At 44.3% G+C, this 23,040-nt stretch overlaps 1 protein-coding gene across 1 annotated transcript in view; it reads left to right on the top strand.

Moving 5' to 3' along the window:
• The first annotated feature begins 2,645 nt into the window (after positions 1-2,645).
• The window catches only part of TTPAL (alpha tocopherol transfer protein like), a 38,186-nt gene continuing 17,791 nt past the window's right edge, over positions 2,646-23,040 (top strand). Inside the window, exon 1 of the mRNA XM_025470164.3 lies at positions 2,646-2,741. The gene's annotated coding sequence lies outside the window, so the exon portion shown is untranslated. The remainder of the gene's footprint in view (positions 2,742-23,040) is intronic.

Here is a 23,040-nt window from a genome sequence, read left to right on the forward strand (position 1 = left end):
TGTCATTACCTGGGTCTCCTTAATATCAACAAGTTCAGGACGTCTGGGTGGCTCAGCAGTTTAGAGCCTGCCTTCGGCCCAGGGTGTGATCCTGGAGTCCTGGGATCAAGTCCCACATCGGATTCCCTGCATGGAGTCTGCTTCTTCCTCTGCCTGTGTCTCTGCCTCTCTCTCTCTTTGTGTGTGTGTGTGTGTGTATCTCTCATGAATAAATAAATAAAAAATCATAAAAAAAGAAAAAATACCAACAAGTTCTAGGACAGCTGAGCTTAGAGGGGCAGCAGAAGCTTTGTCTTGCTCGGAGGATGGGACCAAACTACACCAGGCATATCTCCCATCCTTGCCAGATCCCACCTCTCCTTCCAATGGCTTCCCACCATCCCTAGAGCAAGATTCAAAACCTTTACTGGGGCCCCCAGACACTATAGGCCATGGCTCTGACCACTTCTCCAAAATCAGCTCCTACTACTCTGTCCCTCAGTCACTCCATTGCAGCCCCCTTGACCTCCTCCTTGTTCTTCAATACACCAAACCTGTTCTCCTCTACCCTGATGTCCCTTTTTTCTGGAGCATTCACTCTTTCCCCAGCTCTTCCCATGGCTGCTTCCTTCTAACCATTTCAGGTCTCTGCTCAAATGTCACCTCTTTCAAGAGGTGAGGCCTTCCCTGACCAACTTAGCAAAATATATGAGGCTTTGCAGGCTACATGGTCTCTGGTGCAGCTGCCTAAATCTTCTGTTGCATAGTGAAAGCAGCCATAAACAATACATGAGTGAATGGGCGTGACTGAGTTCCAATGAAACTTTATTACAAAAGCAGGCAGCAGGCCAGATTCGGCCAATGACCGTCATTTGCTGACCCCTATTTTAATTTATTTTCTTGGTGATTTCCTTCATTGTGCTTACAATGATCTGAAAGTATCTATTTATTTGTATATTGATTTATTGTCTTCCTCCACCCTTCCCCCTAGACTGTTAACTCTAAGAGCGGGACTTTGTCAGTCTTATTCAACATGACTCCATGATGGCCCCCAATGAACCCCACTTCCTGGTATTCACAGATTGTGAGCTCCTCTCCCAAACTGACTAGAACTGCCCTGTATAATCCCCAGGATACTGTGGAAATGAAGGAGTGTGACTTTTAAGCCCAAGTTAGAAAAAACATTGGGATTTTCCGTTTTGCCATCCTGGATCACTTGCTCTGAGGAAGCCAGCAGCCTTGCTGTAAGGACGTCAAGCAGCCTTGTGGTGAAGTCCACGTGGAGAGGGGCTGAGGCCTCCTATCAACGGCCAGCCATGTGGATGAGCCATCTTGGCAGTGGACCTTCCAGCCACAGTCAAGCTTTCAGGTGACCATGGCCCTGGCACACAGTGTGAGATACTTTAGAGTGCCAGACTTTCCAGCTCGCCACTCCTGAAAATCCTACCACACAAAAACTGTGAGATAATACATTTTTTATTTCTTTAAATCATCATGATTTAGGGGTACCTGGGTGGCTCAGTTGGTTAAGCATCTGTCTTTGGCTCAAGTCATAATCCTAGGGTCCTGGGATAGAGCCCCACATTGGGATCCCTGCTCAAAAGGGAGTCTGCTTCTCCCTCTGCCCCTACTCCACTCATGCACATGTACTCTCTCTCTCTCAAATAAATAAATAAAATATTTAAAAATAAATAAATAAATCATGATGATTTGTTATGTAGCCATAGATAAAATACAGTCACCAGCACTAGTATCTGTATATAGTATGTGTTTAATAAATATTGGCTAATAAATAAGTTTGGTGCTTAATACATATTATAGAAGGATACATTACAAAAATTAATATTTGAAAGACATGAATGTAATATTATATAAATATATGTAAAAATATAAATTAAATACATAGAAGAGCATAACTGAGACTTTCCTAATCCACTAACAGTCCTTGGACAAGTTATCTATACAAGAATTCTTTCAACCTTGAGATTCTGTTTTGGGGATTCTCTGTTGGTGTTTCTAATACTTTCTAAATTGCTGTTTATACGATTCTGAGATTTCAGGTTTTTGTTTCACCAAATCCATGATTCTCAAATTTTGTGACTTGGTGATTCTAACATACTATGATTTACTTAACAGTACATATCTTTGTTCAACAACTGTTCTCTGTAGGCACAATGCCAGAAGCTAGGAGTTCAGTAGAGAAAAGATGACCCCTGTCTTTGCCCTCTTGTAGCTCACACAGGTAAACCCATGAGCATATGTGATACATAGGGAGTAGTCACGTGGGTACTGGGGGTGGGAGGTGGAAGTGGAGAAGGAGGCAACCTCCTTCAGAAGGGTGTGAGTAGACATGGCTTCCCAGAGGAGACAGGAAGAGAGAGGGAGGAGTCCAACCGGAGAAGAGGGCGCTAATGCACACTGAGGTCCAAGTGGAGGGAACAGCACATACAAAGGTCCGGGGGTTAGGAAGTGGGAAAGAGAGTGGATATCTGGTAAGATGAGGTCGGTGTGAGTTTGTGTAGAGTTGGTGAAGCAGTGCTGGAGAACAGCAGAGTAGCAAGAGTCTATGGCCAGGTGACAGAGGACCTAGTAAACCATGTCAAGGAGTTTGAACTTTATCCTGAGGGCAAAAGGGGAGCCAGTGGAGGGTTTTAAGGGGAAGAGTGGCATAGTGTACCTAGAGTTTGGAAAGTTACCTCAGCTGCTGCATGCAAAGTTTGGAAAGAGGAGAGACCAGAGAGAAGGCTGAAACAAGACCCCAGGTGAGAGAAGAAGAGGCCTAAGCAGATGGGAGATGGGCCAGAGAGAGCTGTTTTATCCGTGGTGTGGTGAAAGGATGGGGGTGTGTGTGGATTTTACTGGTAACCCGTGAGTCTGGGACTTCTGGACTTCATGATTCTCTGATTCTTGGATTCTGTGCTCAACACTCCATAATTCTTTGTCATAAAATGCCTGTTGATATCACTGTACACTTACAATCCCTGACTTCACACTGCCCTGCATACCCCCCTTTTGAGCCTGTTTTCCCTGTTTGCAAAGTGGGGATCATCTACACCTTCCTTGCAGAGCAGCCAGGGGAGTGGGAGCTGGTGTGTGGTCAGCACACACACGAAGCAGGCATTTGGTCCATGGTAGGCATGTTTGAGCTAAGTGCTTGATATGCAGACATTGCCAGGAAAGAAGTGCTTCTTGAGAGAATAAGAGAGATAAGAATGGAAGAACAGAGGTAAGGAAGAGGCCTATTTTCATCTGCTCCTAGTGACCTGGGTTGTTCTGGCTTCTGGGCTTCTGGCTCAGCATCTGGCTCCCAGATTTGGTTATTTTCTCCCAGGCACTGGCAGGTGGGCCAGTTGGCTGTGGGACTCCTCATATCTGTAGCCTGCTGGCCCTCCCAGCCCCTCCTTCTGGTGCTAAACTCCCCCCGAAGGCTGCAGACACCAGCTGGAGGTGGCCATGTGGGATCTGGTGTTTCCTGGGCAGGTCTAAGCCAGGTCAAGTAGCACTTAGCTTTCTTCCAACCCAGCCCATCCTGGAGGCCGTACTCTAGTATTCCCCTCTTAGGCAACTGTTCTGTTTACTCCAACTAGAGTAGGGTTGTGGAGACAGAAACCTCACTTGTGTCCTCAGAACAAGAACATGTGGTCTCTGGAACCAGACCCAAGGGTATGTGTGCTCCTGTGTTACAATGTGCATCTTGCCAGTGGTTCAACTTTAATTCAGTTGGATCCATAAATCATCAGGTGAACAACACAACTGTGGGCAAACCCCACGGGGCTGGCAAGACCTGCAGAGACTCACTCCTTGCTTGGAGGAGGAAGAAATGGGAAACCACACAGTACTTAGTGAAGGGTTGAGCTAGAGTCCATAGCCAGAACTCCCAGTCCATTTCTCTGCACACAGTAGGAAGTCCACAAGCATCAGTGAAATTAAGTCGAATTAGGACCTTAAGTGACACACATCCTATACATTTCCCAGCTAGCACCTGCCTTGACTCTTTCTAGAAAGCGCTAAAAGACTGGAGAGAAAGGTGGCCTCTGGGGAGGGAAGCTGGATAGCTGAGGTCAGGGGTGGGGGGAAAACCTACTTTTCATTTTATGCCCTTTTGTACTGTTCGAATGTTTTATTTTCACCCAGTGCTGATAGATCAAAGTCAATCAATCAAACAAACAATCATAATTAAATAAACAATTAAGTGAGCCAGGCTCTTTTGTAACTCCATGGCTTTTTGTACATGCTGTTCCCTCTGCCCTTTCCTGGTCTGCTCCACCCAGAAAACTGCACAAGTTGCAAGACTGAGCTTGGATGCCCAGTATCAGGGGCCTGTGGCCAGCTCCCTGCGATGGCTATCTTCCATTTGCCCATCACCTCTGCATGTCCTCATCTGCCCCCGCTCTGTGCCCCAGGAGGCATCCATGTCTCCTGACTTCTCACTGGATCCCAGCAGAGGAAGGTGTCGGTGGTAAATTAAAAGGACGGGCGCCTGGGTGGCTCAGTCATGATCCTAGGGTCCTGGGATGGAGCCCCGCATCGGGGCTTCTCCTTCTCCACTAGGTCCTCTGCTTCTCCCTCTTCCTCTGCAGCTACCCCTGTATGTTCTCTCTCTCTGTCAAATAAATAAAAAAATCTTAAAAAAAAAAAAAAAGACAGGATGAGAAAGCAGTCGGGGTGTTAATGCCATCCGTCTCCTTCCTGCTCTGCCTTCATCTTCACGGATGCTACGTTTCTACAAGACCTCCACTCCTGTCTTGGCCTTGTTTCCACAGTTCCAGCTCTCCCTGGAGTCCTGTTTCCTCTCTTGCCCCTTCAAGCCTTGGGGTGATAACAGCTTCCTGCTGTTTCTAGTCCCTGGCCGCCTCCATATCCCTTAAAGCTTTCCTTAGCCCCACGCCTCTGTAAATACTTCCTTCAAAATTTGCTTCAGTTAAGCCAGTGATTCTCTACCTGGAATAATTTTGCCCCTCAGTTGGAACAGTTGGCAATGTCTGGAGGCATTTTTGGCTGTCGTTGCTAGGGTGGGGGTGCTACTCTTGGCATCTAGTGGGTGGAGACCAGGGATGCTGCTAAACATCCTCTGGTGCACAGGATGGCCCCTCCTCCAAGAGAGAATTGTTTGGCCCCAAATATTAATGGTGCCGAGTTGAGAAACCCTGATTTACACCTTTGAGTTGCCAACCTCTCCCAGTTTGGAGCTGGAAAGTTCAAGGCTGGGGGTTCTGGACACCTGCAGCCCTCTCTGCACTGTGATCTATCTATTTTTTTACAGGCCTGCTGTTGGCTTGTTCTAAATGGCAGAGATGAAGAGACCCAGTCTTTGTCCTCAAGCTACCCCCTGTACTGTGGGGAGAGAACCTGGGGAGCTGAGTCTGAGTCCCTCGCCAGACTTGAGTCCTTGAGGGTAGGGTCCTGTGTCATTCACCACATAGCCTCAGGGGTAGGAGACATTTGCTCTTTGAATCAAAGAATACTTCTATAATATCTTAAAACAGGCTACAGCAGACAAGGGTCTAGACTCACTAAACAAGACCCAGGGAACCTGGGTGGGGTTTTTTCCCCCTGTGACAGAAGTTTCAGGGAAACCACAGTTAGACAAATATGTACAGAATGAATGAGGAATGAATGAATGATAGTTCCAGAGATACGAGTGGGTGGGCAGGCGGGAAGGCAAGACAGCAAGAAGGTGTCTCATCTCTTAAATGGGTGTTGCAGCAAAAACAACTCCTAGGATTACTGTCAGAATCAAATTAAGGGAAAGCACTTAGTATGGTTCTTAGTGATCAGTGAGCACAAAAGAAACAATATCTATCAGCTATCCGGAGGAAGTGATGGAGGAGAATCGCCAAGAGGGTGCTGGGGAGGAGCTCTGCCACTAAGAAGGGGGGCTTCTCTGCATCTCTGGGCATCTGTAAAATGGGCAAGATTAGTGCTTAGCAGAAACTATCATAGGGGATGCTTTAGCTCCACAACAGGTGATTCAAATACTATTTTCAAAATCAAATCTGTAATTTAATAAAAGTAAAAGCCAGGTCTGTTAAGTAACATTAAGGTAGAACTGTCAGGTAGGTTTCAAGTGACCAATTCATCTTTTTTTTTTTTTTTTTTTTTTCCTGAGACTTGGCCAGTTTTAGCAGTGAAAGTCGTGTGTCCTGAAAATCCCCAGTCTTGGGCAGACTGAGATGGCTGGTCACCCGAGCAGGTCAGATGATCAGTCTGACCTTGTGATTTTTTTTAAGATTTTGTTATTTTTTCATGAGAGACAGAGAGAGAGGCAGGGACACAGGCAGAGGGAGAAGCAGGCTGCCCTCAAGGAGCCCTATGTGGGACTCGATCCCAGGACCCTGGGGTTATGACCTGAGCCAAAGGCAGATGCTCAATTACTGAGCCACCCAGGTGCCTCTGCCTATGTGATTTTTTTTTAAGATTTTATTTATTTATTCATGAGAGACATACAGAGAGAGGCAGAGACAGAGGCAGAGGGAGAAGCAGGCGCCATGCAGGGAGCCGGATGTGGGACTCGATCCCAGGACCCTGGGATCACACCCTGGGCTGAAGGCAGATGCTCAACCACTGAGCCACCCAGACATCCTGTGATTTTTAAAATAATAAGTAGCTAACATATATTGAGCACTTATTCTGTGCCAGGTGCCTTTCTAATGACCTTATAAGTATTATCTTATTTAATCTTCATAATCCCAGTAAGATAAATATTACTAGCATCCCTCTTTGTACAGTGGCACAACGAGGTTCTGTCATTGGCCAAGGCTACCCAGCTCCTGAGTAATAGAGTCATGACTTGATTTCAGGTTGTCTGGGTCCAGAGTTACCCATATATAACCATGACCTTTATGACACATCTAAATACATTTTAAGGGACGCCTGGGTGGCTCAGTGGTTGAGCTCTGCCTTCAGCCCAGGGCGTGATCCCACGGTCCCAGGATCGAGTCCCGCATCGGGTTCCCTGCATGGAGCCTGCTTCTCCCTCTGCCTGTGTCTGCCTCTCTCTCTGTGTCTCTCATGAATAAATAAAATCTTTAAAAATAAATAAATACATTTTAAAAGAATCTTTGAGAGGCTAATGGTAATAGTAATAATGATGGTGATGGTGGTGGTGGTGGTGGAAATCTACTTTTTAAACGTTTTTTGAAATAGTCATAACGATAATACATTTTTTGAGCACTCACATATTCTTTCCGAAGTTTAACCTGGTGGAGGCCGCTTCTATTCTAACTTGGGCTGCTTATCTACAACTTGTGTAGACCTCAGAATAAAGGGCCACCTGTGCTGGATTATAGCTGGAGTGGAAGACTCAAATATTTACAGGACCGGGTGGGCAATGCTGGCGTGCGAAGTGGGCCTGGTTGTAATGCAACAGGGGGACAGGGCGTGGTGGGGACCGTGGCGGAATGGGACTGGAATACACGTACTGACTGGGAGAAGTCAGGACTCAGCTCTGGGCCCGTGAAATTGAGGGTCTGGTAATAGCAGATCTTGCAAGAGAAGATCACCCACCTTTAACAACACCCACCTTCAACAACAACTAATCTAGAGAAGCCAAAACAAAAACACTAGGTGCATGAAACAAAACCTGTCTGTGGATCAAACCTAAGCCCTGCCCCCTATGCCCCATGAGCTGTTGAAAAAAAAAAAATGACTGCTTGCAATGATGTCATATTCATCTAATGGAACATAATACAGCAATGAAAATGAATGAACTCTAGACATAAAAATATGGGTGAATCTCACAAACATAAGCCAGACATAAACAAATGCACGCTATGTCTTCCATTTCTATAAAGTTCAACAACAGACCAAATTAATAGAAGATGTTCGGAGTCAGGACTGTGGTTACTCTTGTTCAGAGGTAGCAGGGAGTAGCTGAAAGAGGACCCAAGCAGAGCTTCTAGAGGGCTGGCCGGGGGCTAGCTCTTCATCTGGGAGCACGCAGTGGTGATGATGCTCCCTTTGTGATGGTCATTGAAGCTGTCCACGTAGGCTTTGTGTACTTTTAAAATGTGTATCTTTAAAATTATATAAAACTTTCGAAGCACACATACAACACAGATTGTTACCATTTGGAAATATTTCTCTGGATGAAGCAGGATTGCTTTCGGATGGGAAGGAAACCAAATACCGAAGTAAGATTTTAGAGCCTGGCTTCCCTGCAGGAGGCATCTGATGGCTCTTTGATGGATAAATGCAACTAGAGCAATTGTCAGGTATGCCCTGATTTGAAACTGAGGTGTTGAATAAAACAGCTTCGTTTTCCTTGAGGATTTCTTCAAATAAGAATATCTGTGTTGAGAATCGTGTCTGTTTAGTTCACCTCATTTATCGAAGTTCTCAGGTGTTTGAAGTGACAAAAAATAACTTTCTATACATTTTATATGTTGGACTTTCATGGGAAAAGGGTTTTGTGGCTAAAATTTTAAATGTGAGAACCTGGGGTGCCTGGGTGGCTCAGTGGTCGAGCATCTGCCTTTGGCTCAGGTCGTGATCCCGGGGTCCTGGGATCGAGTCCCACATCAGGCTCCCTACTGGGAGCCTGCTTCTCCCTCTGCCTATGTCTCTGCCTCTCTCATGAATAAATAAATAAAATCTTAAAAAAAATGTGGGAACCTTCAGGTTCTAAAATTCTGCCTCTCAGAACCAGGCTCCACGTGGCAGGTTGGGCTCAGGGGTGATTCACCAACGGGGATGGGTAGCAGGGGAGTGCTCTTGGGGGTGGAAGGAGCACCCAGGAGCCACTGTAGCCACTTCTCAAAGGGTGTGTCTCCATTTACAAAGGGCCTTTTCATCTTTAGTCATCCCTTCCGCAAACATGTCCAAGTGCCCACTCTGTGCCAGGTTATAGGGTGTAACGTTCATCCAACAATCACAAAGACGGAACTACCCACAGCAGCAAGTCACAAGAGCACATGGCCAAGGACCCTCGCTGGTCTGCACCCTGCCTCCCAAACCACCCAAACCCGCCTCTTCTCACAGCTCCACTCGGCCACCCTGGCCTAGACTGCACCAACCCCAACTCCACAGTCACTAACTCACTGGCCTCCCTGTCCCAGTCAGACCCCTAAATCCAATCTCCAGAGTGATATCCCACCACCCACCGGCCCTACATGGGCCCCGATCACCTCCGCTCTCCTTTCTTCCACTGTCCAATCATGGGGGTCCTGCCTCAGGGCCTTTGCTTTTGCCCTTCTCTCTGCCTAGACTCTTCTCCCACATCTCCAAGAGGTTGCTGTTTCTCATGATTCAGTTGTTGCCACAAATGTCACCCGTCCCCGAGAAGCTGGCAACACAGGGACCTCTTTGGCCGGATGATGTGTAGTGCCTGAATTTTGTACCAAGGGCCTATTCACATAAATTGTTAGTTCAAACACAAGTGTCTCCTTAGAGAGGCCTTTCTGGAAAGCAACCTTCCCCGCTTACTTCCTCTTATGGCACTGTAATTTTCCCTTATGAGTATATAATACAGTCTGTAATTGCCTTAGAGTTGGTTTTTTTTTTTTTTTTTTGGTTTTGTCTTGTATTTAATTTCTTTTTATTGTCTATCTCCCCCTCGTGAAGACACAGACTTTGCCTTGTCTTATCTACCACCTACTACAGTCCTGGCACATAGTAGGCGCTCAATAAATATTTATTGACCCAGTGACGAAAAGAAGGGAAGGGGGAAGGAAGAATGCCTGTGTTGATAGTGGAGAGTTAGCCTGCAAAGCTGGGGATGGGAGGGACGGGCTCAGTTCCAAGCATAGGGAACAGTCAGTAGTTTGAGGGCTTTGACAATACTAGGCTGATGGGACCAAAGAAAGCCGGGATGTGAGGCAGGCAAGATTATATCCATTTTGGGCAGCCCAGGTGGCTCAGCGGTTTAGTGCTGTCTTCAGTGTCGGGGGTGATCCTGGAGGCCCCGGGATCGAGTCCCACATCGGGCTCCCTGCATGGAGCCTGTTTCTTTCTCTGCCTCTCTCTCTCTCTCTTTCTTTCTCTCTCTCTCTCTCTGTGTGTGTCTCATGAATAAATAAACAAAATCTTGAAAAAAAAGATTATATCCATTTTACACATGAGGAATCTGAGACTCAGAAGGGGAAGCGGCTTACCCAAGCCACCCAGTATATACTGAGCACGTATATGCAGTAACTTATGAGATGGGTACTATTACTACATCCTCATTTGACTGATGAAGAAACTGAAGCACAGAAAGGTTAAGTGACTTGCTCTAGGTTGTACAGCTTGGAGGTAGCCAAGCCTCAGGCCTTTCTCTGGCTCTCAGTGGTTCCCAGTTTTCACCTCCCAGTTCTCCCTCAGCCTCCGGCCTCACACAGAGTTCCGGCTTGGACTTGGAGGGGTTGTGACTTTAAACACTGACCCTCTCTGGAGTTTGGGGCAAAGCCAGAAAATTCTCTAAAACCTTCCAGGACTTGGGTTCTCCTAACTCCAAACCAAAAGAGAACAAAACTAACCCTACTTGCAAGGCTGCTGTGAGAAAAAAAAAAAAAAAAAAGTGATAAAAAATAATTATAGGACTCATAAGTGATAAAAATAATTGTAGGGCTCCTGGCAAACAGCCTGGGCTATAGAGATACTGAGTAACGACAAGCAAGAATTTATGGCCCTGTGGGCCCAGTCTTTTAGAGGCTGGGGTGATAGGAGCTGGGGTCATAAGTGGGGTCACAGGCAGAAACTCCCAGCAGCCCCTTCCTATCCTATCAGCCTGGGCAGGGCTCTCAGATGGCCATACCCTCTGAGCCCAATGGGCCACCATGTGTCATCCATCTGGTTGGGTCTTGTGTCTCTTGCTACTTCTAAAACCTGTAAACTCTTAGCAAGTTATGGTGATTTGGTTCATTCATTAATTATCAAGGTTCCAGGGGAAGGCCTGGAGCAGATCTGGGTGATGGAGGTAGATCAAGCTCCAGGCACAGTGGGGTCACAGAGCTGGGACTTGAGCCTCTAACATCTGGACTCCAGAGGCAGAGCTCAAGACTGAGAAACAAGCACTAAGAAATTCAAAAGGGTTTGAAGTCAGGTGGACATGACTTTGAATCCCTGTTCTGCCAATACTAACTGTGTCACCTTGGGCCAGTGCCTTAATCTCCTTAAGCATCAGTTTTAACATCTATAAAATGGGACTGCTGATATGCATCACACAGCTTTGCCACAGAGATTGCTCCAATCTGGCTAATAGCTGCTGTTTCTGGAACAGTAATGCAAGCGAGGCTCCATGTTAAGTGCTTTTCAGACAATATTTCTTTTTTTTTTTTTAATTTATTTATGATAGGCACACAGTGAGAGAGAAAGGCAGAGACACAGGCAGAGGGAGAAGCAGGCTCCAAGCACCGGGAGCCTGACGTGGGATTCGATCCCGGGTCTCCAGGATCACACCCTGGCCCAAAGGCAGGCGCTAAACCGCTGCGCCACCCAGGGATCCCCAGACAATATTTCATTTAACTAATAAGCACAGGTAAAGCGCCTCACAGACAAACAGCAATATTAGCTCCCCTAGAATGTATGTTTCATAAGTGCTGGGGTTTTGGTTGTTTTACTGGCTTCAGGTCTCAAATAGTGCCAGGTACATAGTAGATGCTAAACAAAAATTGTTGCATGAATAAATGACTCTAATTTCACCCATATCAGTAACAAAAGAGCTCTGTTACTTAACTGGTATGTGACTTTGAGCAAGCCTCTGTCTCTGAACTTCAGTTTTCTTCTCAGCCTAATGGGTACAATGATGCTGGCAAAATTTATTGAGTGCCAACTGTGTGCTGGGCCCTATTCTAAATGGTTTATATCTCCCAACATTAATGTCCCCTTTAAACCTTACATCTCCCTTTGAGGTACTATTATCAGCCCACATTAAGGTTAAACTAGCTGAGGCACAGGGAGATTGTCACCTGGCTAAGGTCTCATGAGCAGTAAGAGGTGGAACTGGATTCAAATTCCCCAGGCATCTGACAGACCTGCAGACTGCAGCTGCTTAACATTACTCTAGAGTGTCTTTCAAAGACCCCTTTCCCCATCAATAGTAGAAGTAGTAAATATATTGAGGTCTATCTATAGAGTGGAATGCTAAATAGTGATGAAAAAAGAGTAAATTACCAATGACTATAACAACATGGGTGAAGCTCACAATTATGTTGAAAGGAGCCAGGTGCAAAAAACACTAGAGTTGCCAGATAAAATACAAGATATTCAGGTGAATTTGAATTTCAGGTAAACAGTGAATTTCTTTTTTAGCATATTTCCCAAGGGAAATTCAAATTCAACTGGCATCCTGGGTTTTTATGTGCTAAACCTGACAATCCTAAATATTATATATGTATGATTCAATTTATACAAGTTCAAAGATAGTAAAAGGAATAAATGATGATAGATGTTATAGGATAGTGGTGGCCAAGGGTGGGGGTGGGTGGAAAGGCTTCAAGAAAAGTCATATAACTTGATCTGGATGTGGTGTTACCTGTATACACACTTGTAACAATTCACCAAGCTGTACACTTAATATCTGCCCATTTTACAAGATTTATGAATTATGACTCCTTAAAAAATGTTTAAAATTCTAAAGAGCAATACACCCTTTTTACAAAATCTTTAGTAAATGGTGTCTGATGGGGTGCTCGAAAGGATAAAATGAGATAAAGGCTGTGGGTCTCTTAGCACATTTGAGGAGCTCCTAGTAAGAACTCAATAAATGGAAGCCATTGTTAAATGTAACTGTAGCCTTCTTCTTCTTCTTCTTCTTCTTCTTCTTCTTCTTCTTCTTCTTCTTCTTCTTCTTCTTCTTCTTCTTCTTCTTCTTCTTCTTCTTCTTCTTCTTCTTCTTCTTCTTCTTTTTCTTCTTCTTCTTCTTCTTTCGTCTTCGTCTTCTCCTCCTTCTTCACTCCCTTTTTGATTTTCTCTATTGCAGATTGATTAGAGTGCCCTCAAGTGTCTACATTTTGTCATAGCACCTCAGTTACTGCAAAGAATACCCTTTATCCAAGCTTGGAGTCTCAATTATAAATGCCAGTGCTTTGCTTTTCCTTTGCTTCAGGACACAGAAGAAAGTACCCAAGTCCACTTCAGACTAATGAGTCCCAAGTCCAGCTCTAGCCCTGCCCATGGTAGCCCCCTGAAGTTCGTGAGAAGGCAGGCAGAAGGGGACGCACAGGTCTCTGTGTTTCGCTGGCCCAGCATTAACTGCAAACATCTTGTTCCCAGGAACTCACATGATCATATTTGAAAGTAACATTGGACAGGCTACAGAATGCTTTCACATCAACAATAATCGCAGCTAGCTTTCAATGAGTGCTTCCTGTGTGCCACACACCAGGTCAAGAGATAAATGTCCCTTCCCCCCCCCCCCCCTTTTCATCCTTAAAATGACCTGTGAGGTATATATTGTTTGTAGCCTGCTTCCCGTCCCCTACCCGATAACCCCCCCTCCCCCAAGAGTATGCTTTGGGCATCTTTCCATGTCAATAAATATAGCTGGGGCGGTAAGTACTTGATTCAAAGGCTGAGAAACTTAAACAATCAGCAGCCACTGCCCAGGTGAAGATCAATAATAGTTAACATTTATTGAGTGTTTTATTACACACCAGGCCCTATGCTAATTATTTAACGTGAACTATCTCTCATTTGATCCTTGAGGCAATCTCGAGGTAGCTCCTATTATTATTCAGATGAGGAATCCGAAGCTCAAAGAAGTAAAGGAGCCAATCCAAGGCTAGACAAACAGCTGGTTTGTAAATGGTAGAGCTGGGATTCAAACCCAGGTGGTCTGATTCTGGTCCTGAGCTCTCCACCAGCACATTTGAAGGACAATATGGGGGAGAATTCAAGGGGAGACCCCCAAGGGGAGAAGGAGCCACGGATAAAATCCTGAAGGCAGGTAGAAGGGCAGTGTGGTCATGGGAGAGGCAATTTCTGAAAAGCCAAGTTTACCATGGTGGGGATGGAAGGCTTCCTGGAGGTGATGCCATTTGGACTCACTTTATGTCTCCAGCCAAGAAAGGAAGGCTTCTAATAACTCACCACCTCCCAAGTGGTTTCACATCAGACTCATATGGCTTCAAGTACTAATTGTGCCACTCTCTACTTTAAAAACAAAAAACACAGCATTATTGAGTCATAATTGATGTACAATGAATAATTCCTATTTAAATTGCATAATTTGATGATTTTTGACATATGTACATACCCATGAACCATCACCACAATCAAGATGATGAACATCTTCACCATCCCAAAAGTTTCCGTGCCCCTGTGTAAGCCCTCTCCTTATCACACTACACTCCTATCCCCATACCGTCATGGTCACTGTGGAGTACTTTTCACTACAGATTAGAATTTCATTTTACTTTATTTTATTGTTTTTAAAGATTTTATTTATTTTCAAGAAAGAGAGCAAGAGTGGGTGGGGAGGGGCAGAGGGAGAGGGAGAAGCAAACTCCTTTCTGAGCAGAAAGCCCAATGTGGGGCTTGATCCCAGAACTTCAGTATCATGACCTGAACTGAAGGCAGATGCTTAACCGACCGAACCACCCAGGCACCCCTGGAATTTTATAGAAATGGAATCATACAAGGTGTACCCATTTTGCCTGGCTTCTTTCATTAGGCATAATTATTTTGAGATTCACCCTCATTGTTGTACATATCAATAATTTGTTCCTTTTAATTGCTCATTTTATTTTTTATATGTATACCAGTTCATATACCACACTCCCCTAGGGATAGACATTATTTTTCCCTAGTTTTGAGCCATTAAAAATAAAGCTGCAAAAAATAAAATAAAATAAAGCTGCAAAGCACATTTACAAGCACACCTTCAAGTGGACAGACGCTCTCATTACCCGAGGGCAAGCGTTGAGGAGTGGCTTTGCTGAGTCATGCAAGTGTATGTTTAACCTTGAAAAAGCCACTGCAAACCATTCTCCGAAGTAGTTGTGCTATCTGGTGTCCCCACTAGCAGTGTAGGAAAGTCTCAGGTGCTGGGGCATGTCTTTTTACTTTTAGCCATTCGGGCCAGATGCACTGGAGTCTCTTAACCTGTGGCCCCTACTGGTGGTCCCTTAGCCTTTTCTGGAGCCCAGTTTTCTTATGGGTAAAGTGGAAGTAATCATAACAGCTTTGAAAGGTAGTGAGCTTGCACAGAAGCAACATAGAGTATCGGGACAAGCAGATCATAGAAATTTCTAAAAGATGGCTATTTTATTACAGTGGACCCCCAGCCATCCCATGGTCTGGGGGCCCCCAGTGCACCCCAGGACACACCTTCAAACCAGGTGGTAAAAGCTGCCTTCTTTGTGTGGAGTCAGTGCTCTGAACCTGGAGGAGTAACAGGACTACTGGTGACTGTGCCGGGCACTGTGCTAGGTGTTGTAAATGGTTCATCCTTATAAAGCCTTGAAGAGAGTGGTTTTTTTTTTCCCTCTATTTTACATACAGGAAAAATGAGGTGTGGTAAGCAGTCGTTGGCCACGGTCACACAGCAGTTAAGTGATTGTGTTGGGATTTGAACCTTGGTCCATCTGATTTGGGATCCAGAAGAATTGCTAGTAGAGTACCTGGCTCAGGGTTAGCAAAATGGCCCAGTTACAAAATGCCTCCTGAGGCTCAGGGCTGACTTCACTCAGGTTCCCTGGAAACAGAGTCTGGCAGGGATGAAGTACATGTGATTTATTAAGGGTGGAACCCATAGGGAGGAAAGCAGGATAGGAAGGAACCCAGCAAAATGTGCTCTCAGGTGAAGTCCTACAAGGGCGCTGGCCTTTTGTATCACTTTGGGTCATTGGCCATGAACCACTCTGTGGATGAGGAGGATAACCTCTTAGGTGAGGTGACTTCTGAGGTCACAGTGCTTAGGACAAGGAGACACAATAAGCCATCAGACGCCAACCACTGAAGCATCTGGAGGGTGGAGGGTCCAGGCCCCAAACAGGAAGGACTCAAGAGGTTCTCAGAGGTACTCACACTTCTTGCCTTCCTAATGCAGCAAGCTCTAGGGCATTCGGGAACATTCATTTCTAGGCTTGTTTTGGAGAATCGTCCATCCTGCTGCAACCAGCATGTTGAACAAACTAGACTTGTGACATAATCAACACACACCTTTATTTTTGTCTCCTAGCATCCCTTTTAAAATTTATTCAGTGCAGAGACATTTTCTCTGCCACGAGGTGAAAACTCATCGTGTTACTTTTTTGCTCATTCTCAAGAAACAGTTCCATAATTACATTAGGTCATAAACACAGTATCGATTTATAAATTAGAATTTCCAGTAAAGCTACTGATCACAACTCCAAGCTTGATTTGGGTTTAAAGCTTCTCCCCGTAGCCTGCTTGGTGTTGCTTTAGGCTGATAGCCTGCTGCAGTGGGGGAGGCGGTGTAGGAGGCTCCATTCTTTCTCCTCCCCTTTCCCACAGGTGGGGCTGAGGGGGCTGGGTAGACAGGGAGTGGGGAGAGGAAGTGTCTCACTTGACCTGCCACCAACCTGGCCAGAGCTCTCTGGATCTAGGAAACATTTTAAGTTGCCCCTTTCTGTCATGGGATGCTGCCGTGGGCTCATGGAGATGGCCAATGCCATAGGCCCTTCCCAAACTTGATGTTGGTGGATGCTCCTCTCTAAGGGTGTCTAGAAACTCCTTTCTAAGCCCTAAGAATCTGACATCCAACTCTAGGTTTTTGCTGCTACCACCCCTCTGCCCCTCCATGAGGTCCTGGGGGACATGACTGCACTATCCCAAGTGACCAAAGGGGAGGCTTGGACCCCTTGTAGATGCTATCAGCTCATGCTGGTCCATGGGAAACACTGAAACAGCCTTTGCCTTGGAGCATCTGAGAGTATGGACTGATCTCAGGACATGCACACACTCTAGCTCCTTCACCAGTGCAGCTGGGCAGCCCATTTCTCCCAACTTCTAGACATCCCTGCCCACATAGGAGTCACATATTAACTCTTCACATTGGTTCCCCCCTCCCTCCTCAAGAAGCCTCCACCATTCTATTCCACTCTTCCAAGAAGGTGACCACCAAAGTAATGTTGCCCTCTCTCCCCACCATAGAACTGTGGGTGAATGTAGGGGTAATAATACATATTGTGGTCATACAACTTTAGCACTTGTGGGCTTTTGGATTATGCTCTTGAAAAGTTATCACTGGCTGTCACAGCAGAGCTTTAGGGCAACATTGTACAAGTTACATCCACCTCCCCCAGACTCTGTTTTCTCATATCTTCATGAAGGCGATAATACCCACCCAGCGGGGCCATTGTGAGGGCCGCGTGGCACAGATAGAGTATTGCCAGATCTGACTTTCTAAGATCCCACAATCACACACCTGCAATTCCATCTCTGTGTGATCACTGACAAGTGATTTCCTGACCTGGTCTTAGGTTTCCTACTGTCCAATGGTACTCAGAAGAGCCCCTACCTGATAGCATCTCCACGAGGTTAGTGTGGTGAATATATAGAGAGTGTGTAGCCCAGGGCCTAGCATTTGGTAAGGATTTAGTACTGCTGGATGTTAATAATACGGTGAGGGCAGTCTGGGTGGGCTTTAAAGCTGGTCCTGGTGGGATAGGGGGTGTAGAGTCTACCCCTCTTGGTCCACTAGCATTCCAGGCCCTGTTTTGGAAATGCTTCAGCCCAGCTGGGATTCAGGGCCCTTGGGAACAGAGAGGACAGTCTGTACCTCCAAACAGTCATGCTGACTCAGATTTAAAAATCAATGTGTGACCAGAAAAACACAGCTGGGCTCTCACCTCGTATGGGAAATCCACACAGCCAACCCCACTCATGTCTTTATCTCAAGCTCGGAGAGGTGGCCGGCCCTATTCAGGGCCCTGATTCTAAGGCTTATAAACAAAAAGGCTGGCACACGGAGTAACAGAAATCTCTGGCTTCTTGAGGAACACCAGGCCCATGGGTCACAAGCTTCGCATGACCCCCTGGTTGGGGTCAGGCATGTCTGGTGCTTGCCAAACCCTTGACTCTCTCAGCCCTAGTCTGGACACTTCTCAAGCCAAGTCAGGCTCTGGACGGCTGGTTGGGCAACCCATGACCTCAGACTGGGTCAGATCCATCAGATGAGCATCTGTTTAAGAGTATGGAACATTTTGTTCTTTAGAATCCCAAGGGCCAAAGAGTATGAACCCTCCCCAGCCACAATTTACCTTCCCCCACCCCCAACTGCCATTTATTTTGGGCAAGTTCTTTTGCCTCTCTGAGTCTGGTTTTCCCATCCGTCAAATGCAAACTAACAAGCACCTCCACCCACCAGGATTGTGAGATTCAGGTAATAAGGATAGAGGAATGGCACACACATTGACAGGCACTCAGTAGGGGGAAGTAATTCCTACAAACAGGGCACTGGACACTAAATGAAAACCGGTAAGTTATATATGCAGTGGGTAGACTGTGGAGGCAGACTGCCTAGGTTCAAAACCAAGCTGCTTTGCCACCTTCTATGTGGTCACAGGTGACCTCTCTGACTCAATTTTCTTCTCTATAAAATGGGAATGATAATAATAATAGAATTATGGGGATGCTGTTAAATTAGATGCACTGGGAATGGTGCCTGGCACCTAATAATCACTTAATGAGAATTAACTATTTTTGATTGGTCACACAAGTTAGTGATGTTAGCAATGGTGCTGAAATCACACCAGTAAGGCTGTTCGACAGGATTAACGGTAAAGAGAACTCATAGTTATTGAGAACCTACTATGTATCAGAAGCCATATATTCAAACGTGTATATGCACATACACGTACACAGTGAGGTACGCAGTTCTGTTTTCATCTTTTAAAAACTTTGTATTATAAAACAAATCACAGATGTGGAAAATCATACAAATTAAACGTGTGGCTTAGTGATTATTTGGGGGGCAAACATCCCAGTAACCACCACCCAGGTCAAGAAATAAAACTTTGCCAGTGACCCCAGGAGCCTCTCTATGTACCCCAACTCAATCAAACCCCTCCCCCCAAAGTCACTAGCCTGACTTTAATAGTAATTATTTCTTTGCTTAATCATTTTCATGTGCATCCCTAGATATTATAGTTCTATTCTGCCCATTAAAAAAAAATCTTAATATGTGTTTTAAGCCGTAGATTCCCCCTGTATTTCTTTCTTTTCCTTGTAGTTTATCTGTTACGCTTTTTGACCCATAGAGTTTCTCAAAGTCTGGATTTTGTCTACTGCATCCTTACAGTTCAATTCAACATGGCCCTTGCCTTCTGTGTTTCCTGCATATTAGCAGCTAAGTCAGCCAGTTTCCATCCCTCTGACATGATTATAGGTGGTTCTGTGTTCTTTTATCAAGAAACACATATGTGGTTAGAGTTTGCTCTTTTTTTTGTTATTAGCTGCTATTGTGTACAACAGCTATATACACTAAATTCATAGGAGGTTGCAAAATGGCAGTATTGTATCATTTTGTTTTCCTGTACCAATTTTAATAATTTTATAAGATGTTTTTCTTAATCTATTATTTGGTCACCCAGTGGTACAGTTCATATAGGAAAGATGGGACAAATACTTGATTCTCCTGTTTTATTTACGTAGTTTTAAGAATATAATTTGTTTCTATGCCATCCTCAGAAGGAGATCAGTTGGTGTTTTTTGCTAAATGTCATTATGAACTTATTGAAACATATTTGATGCACTTCAATCAATTGCAATTATAATCTTTGTTTCAGCAGAAATTGTACCATCATTAGGTTGGTTTCTAAGTCCACTTGATAGCCTGGATGGCTTCCTTGTTATCTAGTTATGACAAGATATTCCAGGCTCATTTCCTGCCACATCTTTAGAATCAGAAATTTCTCCAAGAAGTCCTTCTAGAAAAGGGCATTTCAAGACTATAAACTGAGGCTAAGTACACTCACTGCTACTAGATTGGTCATTGTTTTTAGTGAATATAATTAATATTTTATATAAATATAGACATAGATTTTATTATATATTTGTTAATATAGATTATAGGGTGTATATATATATACACATATATATATCTCAATGTAACTTTGGTTTTCAAGGACACAAGAGATGAAAAATTTGAAAGATTCTGCAATAACTGATTTGCCACTTTATACTTACAACAGAATAGCAATGGTAAAACTGCCGCTGTTAACTAGAATAGTGAAAATGGATAAAAAAATGTTTGCATCCACTAGGCCTATTCCCTACCACTTCGGGGGAATTGTACTATAGCTACATTGTTAGAGCATATAGGCTCTACAAACTTTGTTTCTTTATTTTTATTATTAAAGATTTTATTTATTTATTCATGAGAGACAGAGAGAGAGAGAGAGAGAGAGAGAGAGAGAGAGAGAGGCAGAGACACAGGCAGAGGGAGAAGCAGGCTCCATGCAGGGAGCCCAACATGGGACTCGAGCCCTGGTCTCCAGGATCACACCCTGGGCTGAAGGCGACGCTAAACCACTGAGCCACCTGGGATGCCCCTTTGTTTCTCTTTTAGCTATCTTTCAGTAAATATGCAATGCAATATTACCACCAGTCCTCATGGCAAAGTCTCTCCAGGCATGTTGTTGGGCTGGAGCTCATTCTCAGTAGACAACTCAGGAAAGGCTCAGAGAAAAAACACTGAGTGTTTGTGAGATAATAACGGGTCTTTATAGAAGATCAGTTTTGCTGGATTTAAATTCTTGGTATGTACTTCCTTTGAGTGTCTTACATATATTATAGCATTTCCTCCCTGCTTAAAGCATTGCTGTTGAAGAGTCTGATGAAAATCTCATTTTATTTCCTTTTGCCTACGTGCTCAGGGCACCTAAAAATTGTTTTTCTTTATCTTTAAAAACCAGTAATTTTACAAAAGTGTGCCTTGGTATTGGTTGTTCTGAGACCATGATGTATTGCTGGCTTTGTTTTGGGGTTTTGTTGTTGTTGTTATGTTGTTTTATTTTTCCCTTTAGTGACTCATCTTATTCCTAGGTTAGATGATCATTTCTGAACTTTGATTTGTCCCTTTCCCTCAAATTCTTTTATGTCCTCATTTACCTTTAATTTTTAAAAAATGCCCCTTCGCTTTCTATTTATCTCAACTATCTGTTGATTTTATTTTTTTCATTTGCTCTTATATTCCATTTAGTTCACTTTTCATTTTAAAAATAATTTTTTTTTACCTCTGATTCTTTCATGACTTGACACCTGGTTTCTGAATTTCTATAATTCTGATTTATGTTGTTCTTTTTTTGTTTAATGTCACGTTGTTCATGTTTTTAGCTTGCTTTCCTTTTCTTCTTTTTTAAAGAAGAAAATTAAAAAAAATTTTTTTTTTCTTTTTCTTTTTTAAATGTCTTTCTGGGCAAGTGATCATTGTCTATAGGGCTGCTATTTTACTCCTTCTACTTCTCTCTCCTGGTCTCTGTCTCTCTCTCTCCCTCCTCTCTCTCTCCCTCCCTCTCCTCTTCTTCCTCCTTCTCCTCCTTCTTCAAGCCATCTTGCTTTCCTAGGATTTGACTTTGGTACTTTTCCGTTGCTCATTTTTATGTGAGATAGTTTTTCTGAACATTTGGAGGAGGCTTGGTTAAGAAAACTTTTGTATTTTCACAGAGCTCCCCCTTCTGTTGTTTCTGCAGATTGTTAACAAAAATCTGGCTTTACCTCTGAGGTTTTCTGGCTCTGCTCTCCTCCCCTACATTCATCTAGCCCACTTTTTTCCTTGATTTCTGCTTTCCCTATCCTACTCCATTGAAATTTCCCAGGAGTTTCTCAGCATGAGGCCTGTCCTGGAAGGAGGGTTCGGTGGTCATTTCTGGAACTCATGGGCATTAAACTCCATTAGCCCTGAGGCTTCGTGGCAGACTCCTTGCACTCCTCTAGTTGGAGTTGGGAAAACCCTTCCCAGTTTTAGCTGCTGTTTTCAAATAGCCCTGACATGCTTTCCATAGATGTTGCAGTCTGGGGACTCCAGTTTTAAGGTTTGTTAGACAGGTTGTTGCTTCCCTTTTATATTTCCTCCAGAGGCCCTGGTGGCACTCAGGCCTCAGAGCTGCTGCTGATTTGTCCTCATTCATTTGTTCAGGGAGTTCCTGAAAATACCTTGTTACCTAGGTCTGTTGTAAACATGGGTATGGATTTTATTTTTGTTTTTATGTGGGGACTTGGGAGGATTTAAATCTGTGCTTGGCATCACTGCCATCATCTTCCCAGAACTCCCCTGCTGCTATCATTTTATAGATAAGGAAACTGAGCCCCAGGGTGGTTTGCTCAAAATCACATAGCTAACAAGAAGGGATAAATGTATGTGAGAGCACCTGCCATCCTGCATGGTACAGAGAAGATGCTTAATACAGATGACTTTCTCCCTTACTTTTTCCTCCCTGCTTTTACCAGTCAATGTCCCTTCAGGATTCGTTATTGACAATTCAGTGAGATTATTCAGGCAAAGAGCTCATGGCACTGCCAAAAAAAAAAAAAAAAAGGTGTTCAATCAGAGGTACCTGTTAGTAAAGAATTTATGATTAAAGAAACCAAGGTAGGGGATCCCTGGGTGGCGCAGCGGTTTGGCGCCTGCCTTTGGCCCAGGGCACGATCCTGGAGACCCGGGATCGAATCCCACGTCGGGCTGCCGGTGCATGGAGCCTGCTTCTCCCTCTGCCTGTGTCTCTGCCTCTCTCTCTCTCTCTCTGTGACTATCATAAATAAATAAATAAATAAATAAATAAATAAATAAATAAATAAATAAAAAAGAAACCAAGGTAAATAATTGTTCCAAGGTTGCACAGCTGACTCATGTCTATTCAACCAGAAGCCAGTTTTCTTTCTTCTATACTAGTGGTTCTCAATGGGGGCAATTTTGTTCCCTAGTATATATTTTTCAATATTTGAAGGCATTTTTGTTTTTCACCACTGTAAGTGTGGGGTGCTACTCTCATCTAGTGGTTAGAGGCCAGGAATACCATTAAGCATCCTACAATGTACAGGTTGACATAAACCCCCACCCCTCAAAAAGACTCACCCAGCCCCTAAGGTCAATAGTATTGTGCATGAGAAACTAAGCCCTATATCATGGTGGTATCCTAAATAAGCCCTCCCTTAGAATCAATACTAAAACTTGTTCTA

This window comes from Canis lupus, chromosome 24 (assembly GCF_003254725.2).
Source record: "Canis lupus dingo isolate Sandy chromosome 24, ASM325472v2, whole genome shotgun sequence".
Lineage (NCBI taxonomy): Eukaryota > Metazoa > Chordata > Mammalia > Carnivora > Canidae > Canis > Canis lupus.